Raw genomic sequence first — 17,864 nt, forward strand, 5'->3', positions numbered from 1 at the left:
GAGAGGTTCAAGAAAAGTCATTGATTTTCAGTTTGTGTAGCTTTTTCTTATAAGAATTGAAGGATGACTTCCAAGTTCTTTCCAAGTCAGAGTGAAGACTAGAAGTCAAAGACAGTATTTTTCTTGAATCCTCAAATTAGTCCATCCTAGAATCATGGAAGCCACAGGAAACTGGATTGCATATCATTTAGATATAATCCAATTTGTATTTTATTGATTCCTTGCTTTCAGATAAAAGATATCCCAAGTCATCTTGTACATTGTCTTTGCCAAACCTGCAATGAACAGTTTCTTCAAGAAGCCTTGAAAATAATCATTAAAGAGCAAAACAAATAAAAAAAGAAAATATGCTTGATGAACTTTAGCTAAGCTATTCTATGATATTGCTCCCTTTGGATCCATTTGGTTTTGCCAAGCGGCCTGAGTGAACCTTAAACTGATACTAGCTCTTCATGCGAGTAAATACCTTGGTTAACAACCCACAGAGACACAAGCAAATATAAGTCCTTGATATGAGTTTCCCAACAGCCCTTGTGATCAACAGCCTCCTTTGTCTCCCAGTACCTGTATACTTTATATGCCCCTTAGACAAGACTCCCATGAGGCTTACCAAAACCCTGATCTTTTAGTTTGAATTGACCAATCTGGCACTAGCCCAGGATCCCCAAAACACTGCACCCATGGGCCCTAATAAACCCATATGCCCCAGGTTCTACCTCTCTTTCTGTCTGCACTCTGCCTTGACTTCCTTATGTGGCCCCTCAAGGTGTGCCATTTACTTTTTCCAGGACTAGTGAATAATACACTTCTCTCCTTTAATTTCTTTTGTGGTCTGTTGTGGAACCACGGCTTGCACCCAGCACCTGTGCTCCACTTAACAAATGTTTATTTGACAGATTCGTAATGGTCTTTTTGATAATTTGCCTATTTGATATTTATATTTTTGTAGTGCATAATCTACTGATGATTATTAAGCTTAGTTAGTATTTCTTCAATAATTCAACAATGTTTATTGAGCACCTATTCAGTGCCAGGCACTGTTCTAGGTGCCTGAAGGTGTAACAGTGAACAAAACAAAACTTTTGCATTCATTGCACTTCATTATAGAAAGAACAGGCAAAACACAGTAAACTCTAATAAGGAAGAAAGTATATAGGGTGTTATAAATTGCTAGGTACCATGGAAAAGAAGAAAAAATAGAGCAGAATAAGAAGGACCAAGAATGTGTGCATATGTATGGTATGTTGCAATTTTAAAAAGAGTGATCTGGGTGGTCTTATTGAGTGAAATTGGGTTAAACTTAAAATGGGTTAGGGGGTTTGCTATGCTGATATCTAGGGAAGAGTGTCCTAGATATATTCTACTGTCCCATAGCCAACCAATTACTACATGTCCTGTTAAACGATGATGATAATATTTCTCTACCTTGGGATTTAGGTAACAGTGAGGAATGACACTAGAGATATATGTAATCTTTTGAAGCTGTGAAGTACTAAGAAATTGAGAAATTTTGGCTATAGAATTTGGTATTTTCTGCTTAGAACAGAAAGAGACCCTAATCTGTCTAAGAAGGAAAATAATTACATTATATAAAAGTAGTTCGCTAACATTTAAGGAGGATTTTAGAAAACATTTCCAAATAATAATTTTTACTAAATGTATTTACAATGCACTGAAAGTGATACCATGCCTTGGACCATCAGTTTCTGACATTTTCTTCTCAGCCATATTTAATTAAAGAAAATGTTCTTGTTACATAAAATCTTTCATGTGCATTAAGAGGACTAGGAAAGATCACTAATTATGGTCTCTAATGCAAGAAAATAATTAAGACTTAATTATTAAACCAAAAATGAAGTTGCTATACACACACACATATTTTTTTTGTAAAAGAAAATAAGTAAAATAAAATCAAATCTCTTGGCATAACCTTGGAAAAGGTGAGATGATGCTGGGAAATCAGAAGGATAAGACAATCTAAGGAACATCATGAATCAAAAAAATTTTTTTTGAACTGGAAACAATAAGACAAAAGCATCAAGAGTACATCATAGTTAACATTTTCTCATATACTTTTCCACTTGGACATTTTAACATATCTTTTGAAGTTGCATGTGTTAATTTACAATGTTTGAAATTGGAATTTTAATGAATCCAGTCATAATACTCCTTCATACATAAAAGTCAAAAGACCTTAATATACATTACCTTGTTAATTAGCTACAATTCTGAGTTTTAGAAAAGGGAGAGCTTATTATCCAAACAAGAATCAGAGAGGTTAAAAGATTGATTCACACTTATAAAAAAGCTAAAAGTAGAAACCATATCTTATTGCTCCTAGTCTAGAGAACTCTTTTGCCAATCCTTTCTTATGTAGAATGGATCTTTTCCAAAAAGTCAGCAAAGTACTGGGTCACTGGTACTTTTAAAACAGATGGCCATGGTTTGGGAAGTTATGGGATAATAAAGGTGAGTGGGAAAGAGATTGACTGAAACAAGGAAAAAAAGAACAGTTAAATTTCCCATTTAAAGCTGATTATTAAATTAGGAATTCTTCCTACTGGCTTCTTAAAAAGAACAAAAGCAACAATAAAACAGTAATTTTTCTGAAGCCTGTGATTTCCCAATGATGAGATAAGATACTATTAAAACTCCTCCCTACAGTTAAAGATAACCACAAATTCTTTGAGATTTCTCCTAGCAAGGGATGGAATCTATTATTTCTTCCTTTTGAATTTGGTTAGGCTGTGTGAGGGTTTGACCTTTAGGATTAGGTGGAAATAACGCCAGCCTATTTTGGGGGCATAGGCCTTAAGACACTGAAAGCTATCATGGAATTTGTCCAACCACCTATTTGGAAAGACCATGTGCGGAAACTCTAAGATAACATGGAGAGAGAGAGGCCTGGTGAGCTCAACCTTCCAGCCATCCCAGCAATATTAACTTGCCAGCCTCACCCAGGAAACTGAGTGTCCTAGTGGATGCCAAACAAAACTGTAGAATCACCCAGCCAAGCCCTACCCAACTCCTGATTTACAAAGCAATGAGAGATAATAAATGGTCTTGTTTCAGACACTACATTATGGAATAGGTCGCTGTGCGGCAGTAGGTAAATGGAACACCTCCTTCCCTTGCCTTCCCTCTTACTGGGCTATAGGACTCTCTCAGATATTTCTATATAAAGTGCTCACACAGTCTAAAAAGGGAGAAAATTTCTCCTTAAGATACGAACACAATGTTCCCAAGTATTCCTCATGCTTCAGTATAATCTTCTTCCTTCTTTCTCAGTCATTGACTCAAATATTAAATCTCACTTCTATAAAATGTATTCCTTTGCCATTTATCAGCTTATGCACCCTGGGCATCCATCCTCATTCCCCCTCCCATCTGCTCTCAAATTAAGAGACATAATCAGAACCTGTAAATCTCATTTTTTTGTTCATCTCTGTGGCTCCCTTTTATTGACAAATTATGCCTATAAGGTCCCTCTACATATGACCAGAACAAGAGACCATTGTGATGTGCAGATACTACCTGTTCCTTGTCTTACTTTGCTTCCCGTTCTTTACACTAGCTGTAAACAATCTATTTTAACCAGTTCAAGTCCCAGTTATTATTAAGAAAGTGATCTCTGCAGCAAAGGCACTGCTTCCACAAGACTGCTCTTAAAATGTATACATCATAACTGAGAGAATAGAAATAACTGAAGATCTGGCTCAAAAGTGGTGAATAGCCTTTCTCTTGTGTGTAAATCTCTGATTGTTGGTTGTGGCTGTATGTTGTGTTTTGTTTTGAAGAACTATGACACTGAGCTCAGAGAGAATGAGTTCTAGGGTCATTTACTGATATCTTCCATGAGTATAAAAGGAGGAATTTGCTATTGTTGATTGAGTCTTTTTCCAGAGGTAAGAAAGACTTCAAGGTGAAGACAGATATGCAGTGAACGGGCAGAGAACAATGAAAAATTTGGTCTACTTAGACCACAGCCCCAGCACTGAGGCTTTGGTGGTACACCGGGCCATGACCATGGGTCCCTTAGAGTCAAGAAGAAGTATAATTCTGGATTGGTTCAAGATGGCAGAGTAGAAGGACATTCGCTCACTCCCTCTTGCGAGAGCACTGGAATCAAAACTAACTGCTGAACAACCATTGACAAGAAGACACTGGACTCACCAAAAAAGATACTCCACATCCAAAGACAAAGGAGAAGCTGCAATGAGACGGTAGGAGGGGCACAATCACAATAAAATCAAATCCCATAACTGCTGGGTGGGTGACTCACAAACTGGAGAATAATTTTACCACAGAAGTCCACCCACTGAAGTGAAGGTTCTCAGCCCTATGTCAGGCTTCCCAACCTGGGGGTCTGGCAATGGGAGGGAGAATTCTCAGGGAATCAGACTTTGAAGGCTAGTGGGATTTGATTGCAGGACTTTGACAGGACTGGGAGAAACAGAGACTCCACTCTTGGAGGGCACACACAAAGTAGTGTGCGCATTGGGACCCAGGGGAAGGAGCAGTGACCCCAGGGGGAGACTGAACCACACCTACCTGCTAGTGTTGGAGGGTCTCCTGCAGAGGCGGGGTGTGGCTGTTGCTCACCGTGGGGACAAGAACACTGGCAGCAGAAGTTCTGGGAAGTACTCCTTGGCATGAGCCTGCGTGGAGTCTATCAGTCCCACCAAAGAGCCTGCAATGGCCATCAACAGAAAATCTACAAACAAGAAATGCTGCAGAGGGTGTGGAGAAAAGGGATCCCTCTTGCACTGTTGGTGTGAATGTAAATTGATACAGCCACTATGGAGAACAGTATGGAGGTTCCTTAAAAAACTAAAAATAGAATTATCATATGACCCAGCAATCCCACTATTGGGCATTAACTCAGAGAAAACCATAATTCAAAAAGACACATGCAACCCAATGTTCATTGCAGCACTATTTACAGTAGCCAGGTCATGGAAGCAACCTAAATTCCTATCAACAGACGAATGGATAAAGAAGATGTGGTACATATATGCAATGCATATTCCTCAGCCATAAAAAGGAACGAAATTGCGTCATTTGTAGAGACGTGGATGGACCTAGAAACTGTCCTACAGAGTGAAGTAAGTCAGAAAGAGAAAAACAAATATCGTATATTAATGCATATATGTGGAATCTAGAAAAATGGCACAGATGAACTGGACTGCAAGGCCGTAATAGAGACACAGATGTAGAGAACAAAGGTATTGACACCAAGGGAGGAAGTGGGGGAGTAGGGGTGGCTGTGGGATGAATTGGGAGATTGGGATTGACATATATACCCTAATATATATAAAATAGATAACTGGTAAGGACTTGCTATAATAAAAAAAATAAAATAATATTAAAAAATATATAATTCTAACTACATATTTTGCTGAGAGCTAGTCTTCTCTGTAGCTTCTCTTGGATTATGCGGCATTAGGGTGAGTGGATTTTTAAAAATTGCAATAACTTTGTGTTAGTTTTTTTTTTTAAATACATTTACTAATAACTCATATGCATTTTACCACAACCCAGTGGCCAGACCAGGCAAGGATTGATATACATTCTTTTCATCAAAGAGGGAATAAACCTAAAAGAGTCAAACATCTTGCCCCCAGTCGGATACATCAGGAGAAGAAACATGATTTCTTAATACTGGATTATTGTGTGTTTTTCCCCACTGTGAAATCTTCGATCTTGATATCTTGTCAGGACACCCAAAATATTGTGCTAGTTGATACTTTGCTCTAAAGTATGCATAATCTCTTTGCAGTGAAACAGAAGATTTAAAATGGAATACTCATCTTTTATTAAAAATTTCCAACATATTTGATGTGACAAAATAGGAAATTGAAAAGTTTTAAAAGGACAAAATCTGTTAGGTCTTCAAAGATTGCAAAATAAATTGCCACAAACTACTGAAAATACAAAATAGAAAGTATAATATCTATAAAAATATGGGCATATATATATGAACCAGACTTCACTTCCACTGAAACCTGATCAATAGTTGAAAAACATTCATTGAAAAAATTAATGTTATAACTGTCAAAATGAAACATAATTCACCTTTATAAAGAAAATCTGAATGTCAGCTTCCAAATGACACCAGTTTACAGTTAAAATTGAGTGGATATTTTCCAACAGAAATAATATCCCAAAGACCTTGTTTCCTAATGGAACATTAATATACTGTAATTCTTTCTTACTCTTTCCTGGTGTCTCTTTATTCTAAGTTCATGAGTCTCTATAGTCAATTCTTGATCAATGGTCCCAATTCCAGACTTTAGCCAATGAGGAATTAATAAGGAGGTAATATTAGTTATCCTCTATGGTTCAAAATTCAGTACTATAGGGAAGATAACTATTTCTTCTCTTTAAGATTTCTCTCTTGCTGCCTATTTCTACCCCTTTCTAGGAGTCTTGCTTTTTTGGTTTCTTACCTTGGTTTGGCCATGTTTCTTCCCAAGGATCAAAACCTGACTCCAATTTAACAACAAACTGTTGATTTTGACTCTATAGTTATGGACATATTTATTGTTGCAATTATGAATTCCATTATGAAGCTGGTCAACAACTTTTGTTTATATTTTATAGAATTAAAATAATTTTTAATGAATAGAAAAGAGCAGGAATTTGATCTTCCTTAAGAATAAATTAGAGGGAATTCCCTGGTGGTCCAGTGGATAGGACTCTGTGCTTTCATTGCCGAGGGCACAGGTTCAATCCCTCATGGGGGAAGTACGATCCTGCAAACCGCCAGGCACGGCCAAAATAAAGAGAAAAAAAAAAGAATAAATTAGAAAGGTTGTTCTAAATTAAAGCAGGGGACCAAAAGAAAATATTTCAATGAAACATCAAAAGAGATGGTTGATATTCTATCTTGGTGGAGAAAATGGACAATTCTCTGTCCTGGATTAATTAGATATTTGTGCCGGCAAAAATGCTTCTTAATATCTTTAAGTGTATATTAATAAAAAGTTGTTTGTTTTTCTCAAAAATATCTATGTAGGACAGTTAGATATTTTGCTCCACCTCCTACTCAAAATCATGAGATGATCTTTTTGGGAAAATATAATTAGAAACAAAACCTACTCCCAACCCAGAAAACCTCTCCACACAATTTTATTATTGAATAAGCATTAAACCAAAATGTGACACACATCACAGGAAATCCACTCGAAGATTGCAAAGACAGAAAGAAGTCTCACCCTCTTATATAGTCAAGCAGATATAACCCATTACATACATGTTTCAAGATAAACAATAATTGGTCCTCAGGTAAGAGTACTTCACAATACCGTTTGTAACACATCTTAAATGTAGTTGGTAAGTGAGATTGATCATCTGTGTTTGCTAATTGCCTTTACTTGGAGAAAAAAACAAACTCTCATATCTTATGGCAGGAGGTAGTATTGCAACTTGGAGCAAGGAACACACAGAAGTTAGGCTCCTACACTCACATAGAAACTGGAATGTAGAGGTGCTATATCTAATTGTTACAGTCAAAGAGATAGGTCCCAGGGCCTCCAGAGAGACCTAAGTCAAAAGCTGACAAAAGGCCTATCTAGTCTTCAGAGAGATTTATATACATTTCAAAGAGAGCAGAAAGTACACACAAGTTTTCTAAGGTAAATACTCTTAAGAAAAACAAAGAAGAGGGATCTCTTTTCTTATTTTCAAGAGGAGAATTAAGCCTCTTATTTTTAATTTTTCTCTGTCCTTACAGCCTCTAGACTCTCTGATACAGATATCTACTTTCTCTACAGTGCTTGCATCACAAAGGAGTCTGGCACTTTAAAGCCATTGAATCTCCTTCCATTTTAGAGAAAAAGGATATTAACATAGTGTGATAAGGTTATTTTTGCAGAGCATTAGGAGTTCATCACTATAGTATACTGATTTTAGCTAGTGGGAAAAAAAAAGGCAACCAGGTTGTTATATGTTGAAGAGAAAATGAAGAAAGAAAAAATATACAGTCACTTTCAATTACTTCACACAGCTAGGAGGTTGCCATGAACTGGAATCAACACCCAAGATTTCAGATGATTGTCACCTCTTCTTTTCTTTTTTTAAAACATTTTTATTTATTTACTTATTTTTAAAATTTATTTATTTATTTTTGGCTGCATTGCATCTTCGTTGCTGTGTGCGGGCTTCTCATTGCAGTGGCTTCTCTTCTTGTGGAGCATGGACTCTAGGCATGCGGGCTTCAGTAGTTGTGGCACGCAGGCTCACTAGTTGTGGTTCGCGGGCTCTAGAGTACAGGCTAAGTAGTTATGGGTGCATGGGCTTAGTTGCTCTGCGGCATGTGAGATCTTCCCGGACCAGGGCTCAAACCCTTGTCTCCTGCATTGGCAGGCAGATTCTTAACTACTGCACCACCAGGGAAGTCCCTCTTCTTTTCATTTTTGATGCAATTTCAAGTCTCTTAAAATCAGCTTTCAAATTGACAGGTTTTTAAGGTTTACTCTCTAAAGCCCACACATCAGATTATTTGGCACTTTGTGGCCTGATTTATTAGATTAAAATACATGGAAATCATTACTCCAATTTCTACTTGATTCTTTTTTGTGTAGTCCTGGCTTTGGGGTCTGCTTTTAAGTAGTTCTATTCCCTCTCTCTCTCTCTCTCTGTGATTTCCACCTTCACTTTGGATAAAATGTCAAAACACTGCCTACCTTAATTCTATGCACCACGTAGGCATTCAAATCCCTCTCAAATTCCTGAGATAAATAATCAACATACGGGTTAACTACAGTTTATTTACAATTTAATGAATTTTTCAAGCAACAATTGTATTTTTTCATTGCAGCAATGGTATACATAATTTATATTTTGTTTCTAAGCCTAACAAATGTGTTTTCTAGAGATAAGAGGTCTATTTTCACTATGTTTTTTCTCTGCACAGTCACAAACTTTTTGAAAAGGTTTATGAACGTTACTTATGACACACATGTTAATCATTTCCCCTTTTAATTGTGGATTTAGACTCAGTTTTGCACGCTGAAATTTCTGTCTCTCTTTTGTTACTTTGGTAATTTAATGTGATCAGATTTGACTTACAGTAATGTATTAACCTAATGTAAAATTAATCTTGCCTTCCTCCAAACACCATGTATATTAACACCACATATTGAGAATTTAAAATGTTATATGCAAAATTTCATTGTTGATGGGAAATGAAACTAAGCACAATGTTAATTTGATTCTATGACCTTTTGGAATCTTATTCTTGAGAATGTCTTATTTTGGGATTTAGGTTCTATTTCTCTATTTATTAGTAAACCTCAGAAACAAAGTTGATGAAAAACTTTCTTTAAATTCAATAGAGCTTAATCATCGAGAGGTTGCACAGATTTAAGTAAAATTTCCCATGAGGTACTGAAACATAATAGCAGTGGTAATCCCATATATGTTTTTTTATCATATTTTAAAATTGATATGAAATAACTCCTTTGGAAAGTAAGTCTTTATAGAGTAAAATATCAGAGTAACTGTCTTATAATTTTTTCCATATTTATCTAGTATTTTAATGTATATGTATTCTCAATATATTTTTGCTAATAATTAATTGTTTATGTTATTTCTTAAGCTAGTATAACAAGGAGGGCCTAACTACTAATATTTGTTATAATAAAAGATATCACTTGTTCAACCCTTCCTATATACTACACATTTTGTCAAGTGCTTCCATGCGTTATCTCATAAATCTTTATGACACTCTATGAAGGACAAGCACTCATTACTTTTACAGATGAGGAAATTGAGGCTCAGGAGGGTTAGGTGGCTGCACAAGCCCAGGCACAAGTAAGTGCTGGAGCTTGAACACCAATCCAGGTCTGCCTGCATAAACACCACTGTTCTTAACCGGTATACTAACTGCCTCATTTAGAAATTGCCCAGCTCAGTAATTTAAAACTATTTAGGTGAGAGAGTAAATTGGAAACTCTAGAGAATCAATAAATATTATGTTTTCCTTCCTGATTCTTCTGCCATATCCTCCAGACATCAACTTGTATCTTTTCTTCTTTTTTGTGTCACAGGAAAAATTTCTGACTCTGGTTATTTACCCATTTCTGGCTTGCATTCTGTGCTTCACTGTGTCGTGTTATTTCATCCTCATAACCACTTAATGGTTATGAGGATGAAATAAGTATATGGCAGTATATGAAGTATATGGCAACTCAAATTGGTTAAATAAATTGATTAAGATCTCTGGACTCCATTTAATGATTTTTTTTCTTTATGACACTGTGAGGGTTCATTTTATGTGCGAACTTGGATTATGTTTTAGATGTGATTAACATTTAAATGGGTGAATTTTGAGTAAAGCAGATTGCCCTCCATGATGGGTGTGGGCCTCATCCAGTCAGCTGAAGGAAAGCCTAAATAGATAAAAGACTGACCTAGGGCTTCCCTGGTGGCGCAGTGGTTGAGAGTCTGCCTGCTAATGCAGGGGACGCGGGTTCGAGCCCTGGTCTGGGAGGATCCCACGTGCCGCGGAGCAACTAGGCCTGTGAGCCACAACTACTGAGCCTGCGCGTCTGGAGCCTGTGCTCCGCAACAAGAGAGGCCGCGATAGTGAGAGGCCCGCGCACTGCGATGAAGAGTGGCCCCCGCTTGCCACAACTAGAGAAAGCCCTCGCGCAGAAACGAAGACACAACACAGCCAAAAATAAAAAAATACATAAATAAACAGTAATTATCTTTAAAAAAAAAAAAAAAAAAAAAAAGACTGACCTACTGGAACAAGGGGCAATTCTCCAGCAGCCTGCCTTCAATCTTTATTTGCATGATCAGTCCTTCTGGGTATTCAGGTTGCCAGCCCACATTATAGATTTGGGTCTTGTCAGACTCTAAATTCATGTGAGCCAATTTTTATAAAACCTTTTAATATAAGTACATGTCCTATTGGTTGTGTTTCTCTGGAAACCCTGACTAATAACACACACTGGGTTTCTGGCATGCATAATTAATGTTAGAAAACTTGGTTATACGTAGCAAGTCATATACTACTCACTGTTGACCACTCCTGGAGATTTCCATTCAGGGATCTACTTGGCTCTTCTAAATGTGACCTTTGGTTTAAAAAGGAATTTAATAGCAGTAAATATTTAGAGGAAAATATTACTTGAAGAGTAATCATTATTCAATTACAAAGGCAAACAAACAAATTATATGTAAGCAACATCCTTTATACAAAGTCTAAAGATCATTATTTAGGAGAGCTGGGACTTATAGTATATTGATTTTTTTTTAAAGTATTTGAATTAGGTGCCAGGTAACTGAGCATAGCAAATTCTGTAGTAGCTAGCTGTTTATCTCGGTCTATCAAATTTTACCCATAGTGCCTTGGTCTTTTACTATCAAAAATTCAAAGAAGTTTCTCAAAGATTCTTACTAAATGTTATATTTATTGGAAAGTTTATCAAAATGATCAATATGAGCATGTAAAAGAGTAGTTTACCTGCTTCCTTTATGAAAATAGAGTGGCAGTTTCCAGTAGTTCTTCACTTAGATTTGGCATGGACAAAAGCCACACATGTATGCACTTGACTTTTATTGAGGACAAATTTGTAAATTATAAAAGGGGCAGCACATCTGTTAAATTCATTATCCAAAAACAGGGGATAGAAATTAAACTTGAATACAATATATATACATAATGTGACCTTAGAAAGACTGAGTAGCACAAAAGCTGGGTGTAAATATATTGAAATTCGGGAGCTATGGAGTAGATTCACAAAACAGAATAGGAGGAACCAAATAAAAGATCTAATTTTTAATTATAATAAAATCTAGAGTATTGGAATTTAAAAAGAGGAAATCTAAGATCAGAAAAGAATGTATTCATGTAAAAATAATTATGATAAAATTTTTAAAAAGAGGTAATTATTTGATTGGATTTTGCAGGAAAAAGTATCCATTTGGATACTAAGATTTGAAATATATTGGGTAAGGATTAGAAGAACCACTATACTGCTATTTGAAATTAGAATAAAAGAGAACAGAAAAAGGTGGTGGACAGATGATCATCAAATAAACATTTTTAAAAGTTTCCTGATCTGAGGAAAGACTTGAGACATCAGATCAAAAGAGGTCAGAGAGTACCAAGAAAATGTAGTGAAAATAGACACCCTGCATATCCAACAGAAAAGATGGGTTGCTTTCAAAAGATATAATGAGGTTGGTATTAGATTTTTTTTTCTCCTGATCACTGAGGGGCAGAAATCAATACTAAACATCAGCAGCTTTGAAAGAAAAGAATATTAAGGCCTAAGAATTCTATACCCTGAGAAGCCATCGTTTATTTGGAAGGAGAGGAGAAAGAGATTCTCTGACATGCAAGGACATGAAAATTATACCACCTAAGCAGTCATCCTGAAAAAATTACTTGAAGATATATCCAGCTAATGGTAACATGCATCAAAATAAATTTTTCTAGAAGGGAAGTGCATGGTATAAAAAAAGCAAGTGTGACAAGCCATGAAACCAGGAAAAAGTAACATAGAAACAACTCCTGTTAATATGATAAAACAGTGAGAATTTTGAAGCAAAAACATGATTATTAATTTGTAACAAAATTAAGTGATTTCAATAAAACCAACAGGAAAGAAGCAGTAAAAAGTGGGCAATTTTCAGTTAACAGTAGAAGTCAGTAATTTATAAGTAATCACTTGATACTAACTTTTCAAAACAATGAAGCACATTTTTCCAAGGCTAAATGCAATCTGAATCATCTGGACAAGTAATTAAGCATATGTATCACCAAGACTCATCCCCAATCTTCGGAAACAGAATGTGAGACCTGGGAATCAAAGCCATTAAAAAGCTCACCCCAGGGGAGGAGCTTCAAGATGGTGGAAGAGTAAGACGCGGAGATCACCTTACTCCCAACAAATACATTAGAAATACATCTACATGTGGAAAAACTCCTACAGAACACCTACTGAACGCTGGCAGAAGACCTCAGACCTCCCAAAAGGCAAGAAACTCCCCACGTACCTGGGTAGGGCAAAAGAAAAAAGGGAAAACAGAGAAAAAAGAATAGGGACGGGACCTGCACCAGTAGGAGGGAGCCGTGAAGGAGGAAAGGAAGGTTTCCACACACTAGGAAGGCCCTTCGCGGGCGGAGACGGCGGGTGGCGGAGGGGGGAGCTTTGGAGCCACGGAGGAGAGCGCAGCCACAGGGGTGCGGAGGGCAAAGCGGAGAGATTCCCGCACAGAGGATCAGTGCCGACGAGCACTCACCAGCCCGAGAGGCTTGTCTGCTCAGCCGCCGGGGCGGGCGGGGCTGGGAGCTGAGGCTCAGGCTCAGGGATCGCAGGGAGAGGACTGGGGTTGGCGGTGTGAACACAGCCTGAAGGGATTAGTGCGCCACGGCTAGCCGGGAGGGAGTCCGGGAAAAAGTCTGCAGCTGCCGAAGAGGCAAGAGACTTTTTCTTGCCTCTTTGTTTCCTGGTGCGCGAGGACAGGGGATTAAGAGTGCTGCTTAAAGGAGCTCCAGAAACGGGTGTGAGCCGCGGCTATCAGCGCGGACCCGAGAGACGGGCATGAGACGCTAAGGCTGCTGCTGCAGCCACCAAGAAGCCTGTGTGCAAGCACAAGTCACTATCCACACCTCCCCTCCTGGTAGCCTGTGCAGCCTGCCACTGCCAGGCTCCCGTGATCCACGGACCACTTCCCCGGGAGAACACGCAGGCGCACCTCAGGCTGGTGCAACGTCACGCCAGCCTCTGCCGCCGCAGGCTCACCCCGCACTCCGTACCCTTCCCTCCCCCCCGGCCGGAGTGAGCCAGAGCCCCCGAATCATCTGCTCCTTTAACCCCATCCTGTCTGAGCAAAGAACAGACGCCCTCAGGCGACCTACATGCAGAGGCGGGTCCAAATCCAAAGCTGAACCCCGGGAGCTGTGCGAACAAAGAAGAGAAAGGGAAATGTCTCCCAGCAGCCTCAGGAGCAGCAGATTAAATCTCCTCAATTAATTTGATGTACCTGCATTTGTAGAATACCTGAATAGGCAATGAATCATCCCAAATTGAGGAGGTGGACTTTGGGAGCAATGATATATATGTATTTTTTCCCTTTTTCTCTTTTTGTGAGTGTGTAAGTGTATGCTTCTGTGTGTGATTTTGTCTGTATAGCTTTGCTTTTACCATTTGACCTAGGGTGCTGTCAGTTTTTTTTTTTACTTAAAAAAATTTTTTTTTCTTAATAATTATTTTTTATTTTAATTATTTTACTTTACATTTTAACTATTTTATTTTACTTTATTTTATTTTATTTCATCTTCTTCTTTCTTTCTTTTTTTCTCCCTTTTATTCTGAGCCATGTGGAGGACAGGCTCTTGGTGCTCCAGTCAGGCATCAGGGCTGCGCCACTGAGGTGGGAGAGCCAAGTTCAGGACACTGGTCCACAAGAGACCTCCCAGCTCCATGTAATATCAAATAGCAGAAATCTCCCAGAGATCTCCAACTCCATGCCAAAACCCAGCTCCTTTCAACAACCAGCAAGCTACAGTGCAGGATGCCCCATGCCAAACAACTAGCAAGACAGTAGCACAGCCCCATCCATTAGCACAGAGGCTGCCTAAAATCATAATAAGGCCACAGACACTCCAAAACACACCACCAGATGTGGAGCTGCCCACCAGAAAGACAAGATCCAGCCTCATCCACCAGAACACAGGCACCAGTCCCCTCCACCAGGAAGCCTACACAACCCACTGAACCAAGCTTAGCCACTGGGGACAGACACCAAAAACAACAAAAACTACGAACCTGCAGCCTGCAAAAAGGAGACCCCAAACACAGTAAGTTAAACAAAATGAGAAGACAGAGAAACACACAGCAGATGAAGGAGCAAGGCAAAAACCCACCAGACCTAAAAAATGAAGAGGAAATAGGCAGTCTACCTGAAAAAGAATTCAAAATAAGGATAGTAAAGTTGATCCAATATCTTGGAAATAGAATGGAGAAAATACAAGAAACATTTAACAATGACCTAGAAGAACTAAAGAGCAAACAAACAGTGATGAACAACATAATACATGAAATTAAAAATTCTCTAGAATGGATCAATAGCAGAATAACTGAGGCAGAAGAACGAATAAGTGACCTGGAAGATAAAATAGTGGAAATAACTACTGCAGAGCAGAATAAAGAAAAAAGAATGAAAAGAATTGAGGACAGTCTCAGAGACCTCTGGGACAACATTAAACATACCAACATTAGAATTATAGGTGTCCCAGAAGAAGAAGAGAAAAAGAAAGGGACTGAGAAAATATTTGAAGAGATTATAGTTGAAAACTTCTCTATTATGGGAAAGGAAATAGTTAATCAAGTCCAAGAAGCACAGAGAGTCACATACAAGATAAATCCAAGGAGAAACACGCCAAGACATATATTAATCAAACTACCAAAAATTAAATACAAAGAACAAATATTAAAAGCAGCAAGGGAAAAACAACAAATAACACATAAGGGAATCCCCATAAGGTTAACAGCTGAACTTTCAGCAGAAACTCTGTAAGCCAGAAGGGAGTGGCAGGACATATTTAAAGTGATTAAGGAGAAAAACCTACAACCAAGATTACCCAGCAAGGATCACATTCAGATTTGATGGAGAAATTAAAAGTTTCACAGACAAGCAAAAGCTAAGAGAATTCAGCAGCACCAAACCAGCTTTACAACAAATGCTAAAGGAACTTCTCTAAGTGGGAAACAAGAGAAGAAAAAGACCTACAATAATAAACCCAAAACAATTAAGAAAATGGTAATAGGAACATACATATCGATAATTACCTTAAATGTAAATGGATTAAATGCTCCAACCAAAAGACATAGACTGGCTGAATGGATACAAAAACAAGACCTGTATATATGCTGTCTACAAGAGACCCACTTCAGACGTAGGGACACATACAGACTGAAACTGAGGGGATGGAAAAAGATATTCCATGCAAATGGAAATCAAAAGAAAGCTGGAGTAGCAATTCTCACATCAGACAAAATAGAGTTTAAAATAAAGACTATTACAAGAGACAGAGAAGGACACTACATAATGATCAAGGGATCAATCCAAGAAGAAGATATAACAATTGTAAATATTTATGCACCCAACATAGGAGCACCTCATTACATAAGGCAAATACTAACAGCCATAAAAGGGGAAATCGACAGTAACACAGTCATAGTAAGGGATATAAAACTCTTAGACTGGACTCTTATCTTTTTCAACATCCTGAAACTCCATCTAATTACACTTAAAAGAGTCTAAATTAATCCTAGGTCTCTGAAAGGTGTAACCCCAATAAATGTAGACTAAAATATTAAAAAATTAAAAAAGAAGAGCATGAATACTTTAACTGAAAAATGAGCAAAGGACCCAAATTTACAAAAAAAGAAATAAAAATGGAACATAAGAAAAATTATATTCAATTTCACTAAAACCACAACAGGCAATGACTGCTCCTTCAAACTAACATAATGTTTAAGCTACTAATATCCAATGCCAATTAGGTTGTATTATCCATTCTTATCTATTGCTGTGGTTTTTTTTTAAGAAGGTAGACTTTTTTTTTTGCTTACTGAAAAATAACAAGAAATATGTATCTACAGTCTTAAAGTAATGTGTACCCTTTGACTCAGTAAATTCACTTCCAGCCACCTACCCTAGGGAAATCAACAGAGATATGAATCATGATTTATGAATGAGGGTATTCAATGCAGTATTATTTATAATAGTGAAAAATTGGTGAAAAATCTCAGTTATAGTAAAATAACTAAATAAATTTTTTTACAGCCATATTGTGGGTGTCACTCACTCATGCAATAATGTATTTCAAAGCAGCTATGTATGAAAAAATGCTCACTATATAACATTAACTGGAAAAGGTAAACTGTAAACATGTATATATGAGCTGTGTTGTATACATGTATGTAGTATATGCATACAATATATATGATATATAGAATATCAATTTTATAATAGAAAGTAAAAACAAAAATGAATATTTGAAATTAAAACAATACATATAGAAGAAAAATATCTAGTAAGATTTATGCTAAAATATTAATGGTTTTCTTTTTTAGGTTTTAATATTAGTAGTGATAAATCTTTTTTCTTTTATGTGCTTCTATATTTCCAGAATTTCTATTGCTAACATATATCACTTTATCATTTAAGATATTCTGTTAAAGAATAAAATATAACACTTTATAGAGTCATAAAAACTTAAGTTTGGAATAGATTTTAGATGTTAAGTATTCTGAACTTCTACTCAAGGCAGTAATCCTTTCCATACTAAAATCATTACTGACTGGTGCTAGTCACCAAAAATAGTTTCTTTAAAGTCAGATAAGCATTTCTGTATATGAGAGCAGTTGAGAAATCAGTAGATAGAACCAGGGCTCTAGAAATTTATTTTATATTTATTTCTTTAAAATTATTCTTTTTATTAGTTCAAATGATTATAATGTTTTTTTTAACCAAAGAAATATTTGAATAAAAATCGAATATAATGTATAATTCATAATTAACATTTCCCTTAGCAGTTTAAATGCTTATAAACAGACTTAGGCCCCCCCCCCACCCCTTTCTCCCTCTCTGTTTATCTATCTCTCTGCAAAATGAAAACTTGATACCTATATGACAAGAGCATCTCCTCCTCACTTTTGGAGATGTTGATTTTTAAAAAAACCATTTTCTACATAGAATTTCAGAAGATGCTTTTAGATAACTCTATTCTATTTGTTTTGAAAAAGTGCCTCTAAAGTAATCTATTATAAAGTATGCAGTTTTCCAAAAGCCATAGCTAGTTGCCTAGCAACACGTTTGGTTATGTCATATAATGA

At 37.0% G+C, this 17,864-nt stretch overlaps 1 long non-coding RNA gene across 1 annotated transcript; it reads right to left on the reverse strand.

Moving 5' to 3' along the window:
* Positions 1-6,250: 6,250 nt before the first annotated feature.
* LOC309628115 lies at positions 6,251-13,270 on the reverse strand. Its single transcript, XR_014244176.1, has 2 exons — positions 10,750-13,270; positions 6,251-10,415 (listed from the first exon to the last, which is right to left on the reverse strand). It is a non-coding gene; the product is annotated as an uncharacterized lncRNA (long non-coding RNA).
* Positions 13,271-17,864: the final 4,594 nt, after the last annotated feature.

This window comes from Balaenoptera borealis, assembly GCF_965194805.1.
Source record: "Balaenoptera borealis genome assembly, chromosome: 4".
Lineage (NCBI taxonomy): Eukaryota > Metazoa > Chordata > Mammalia > Artiodactyla > Balaenopteridae > Balaenoptera > Balaenoptera borealis.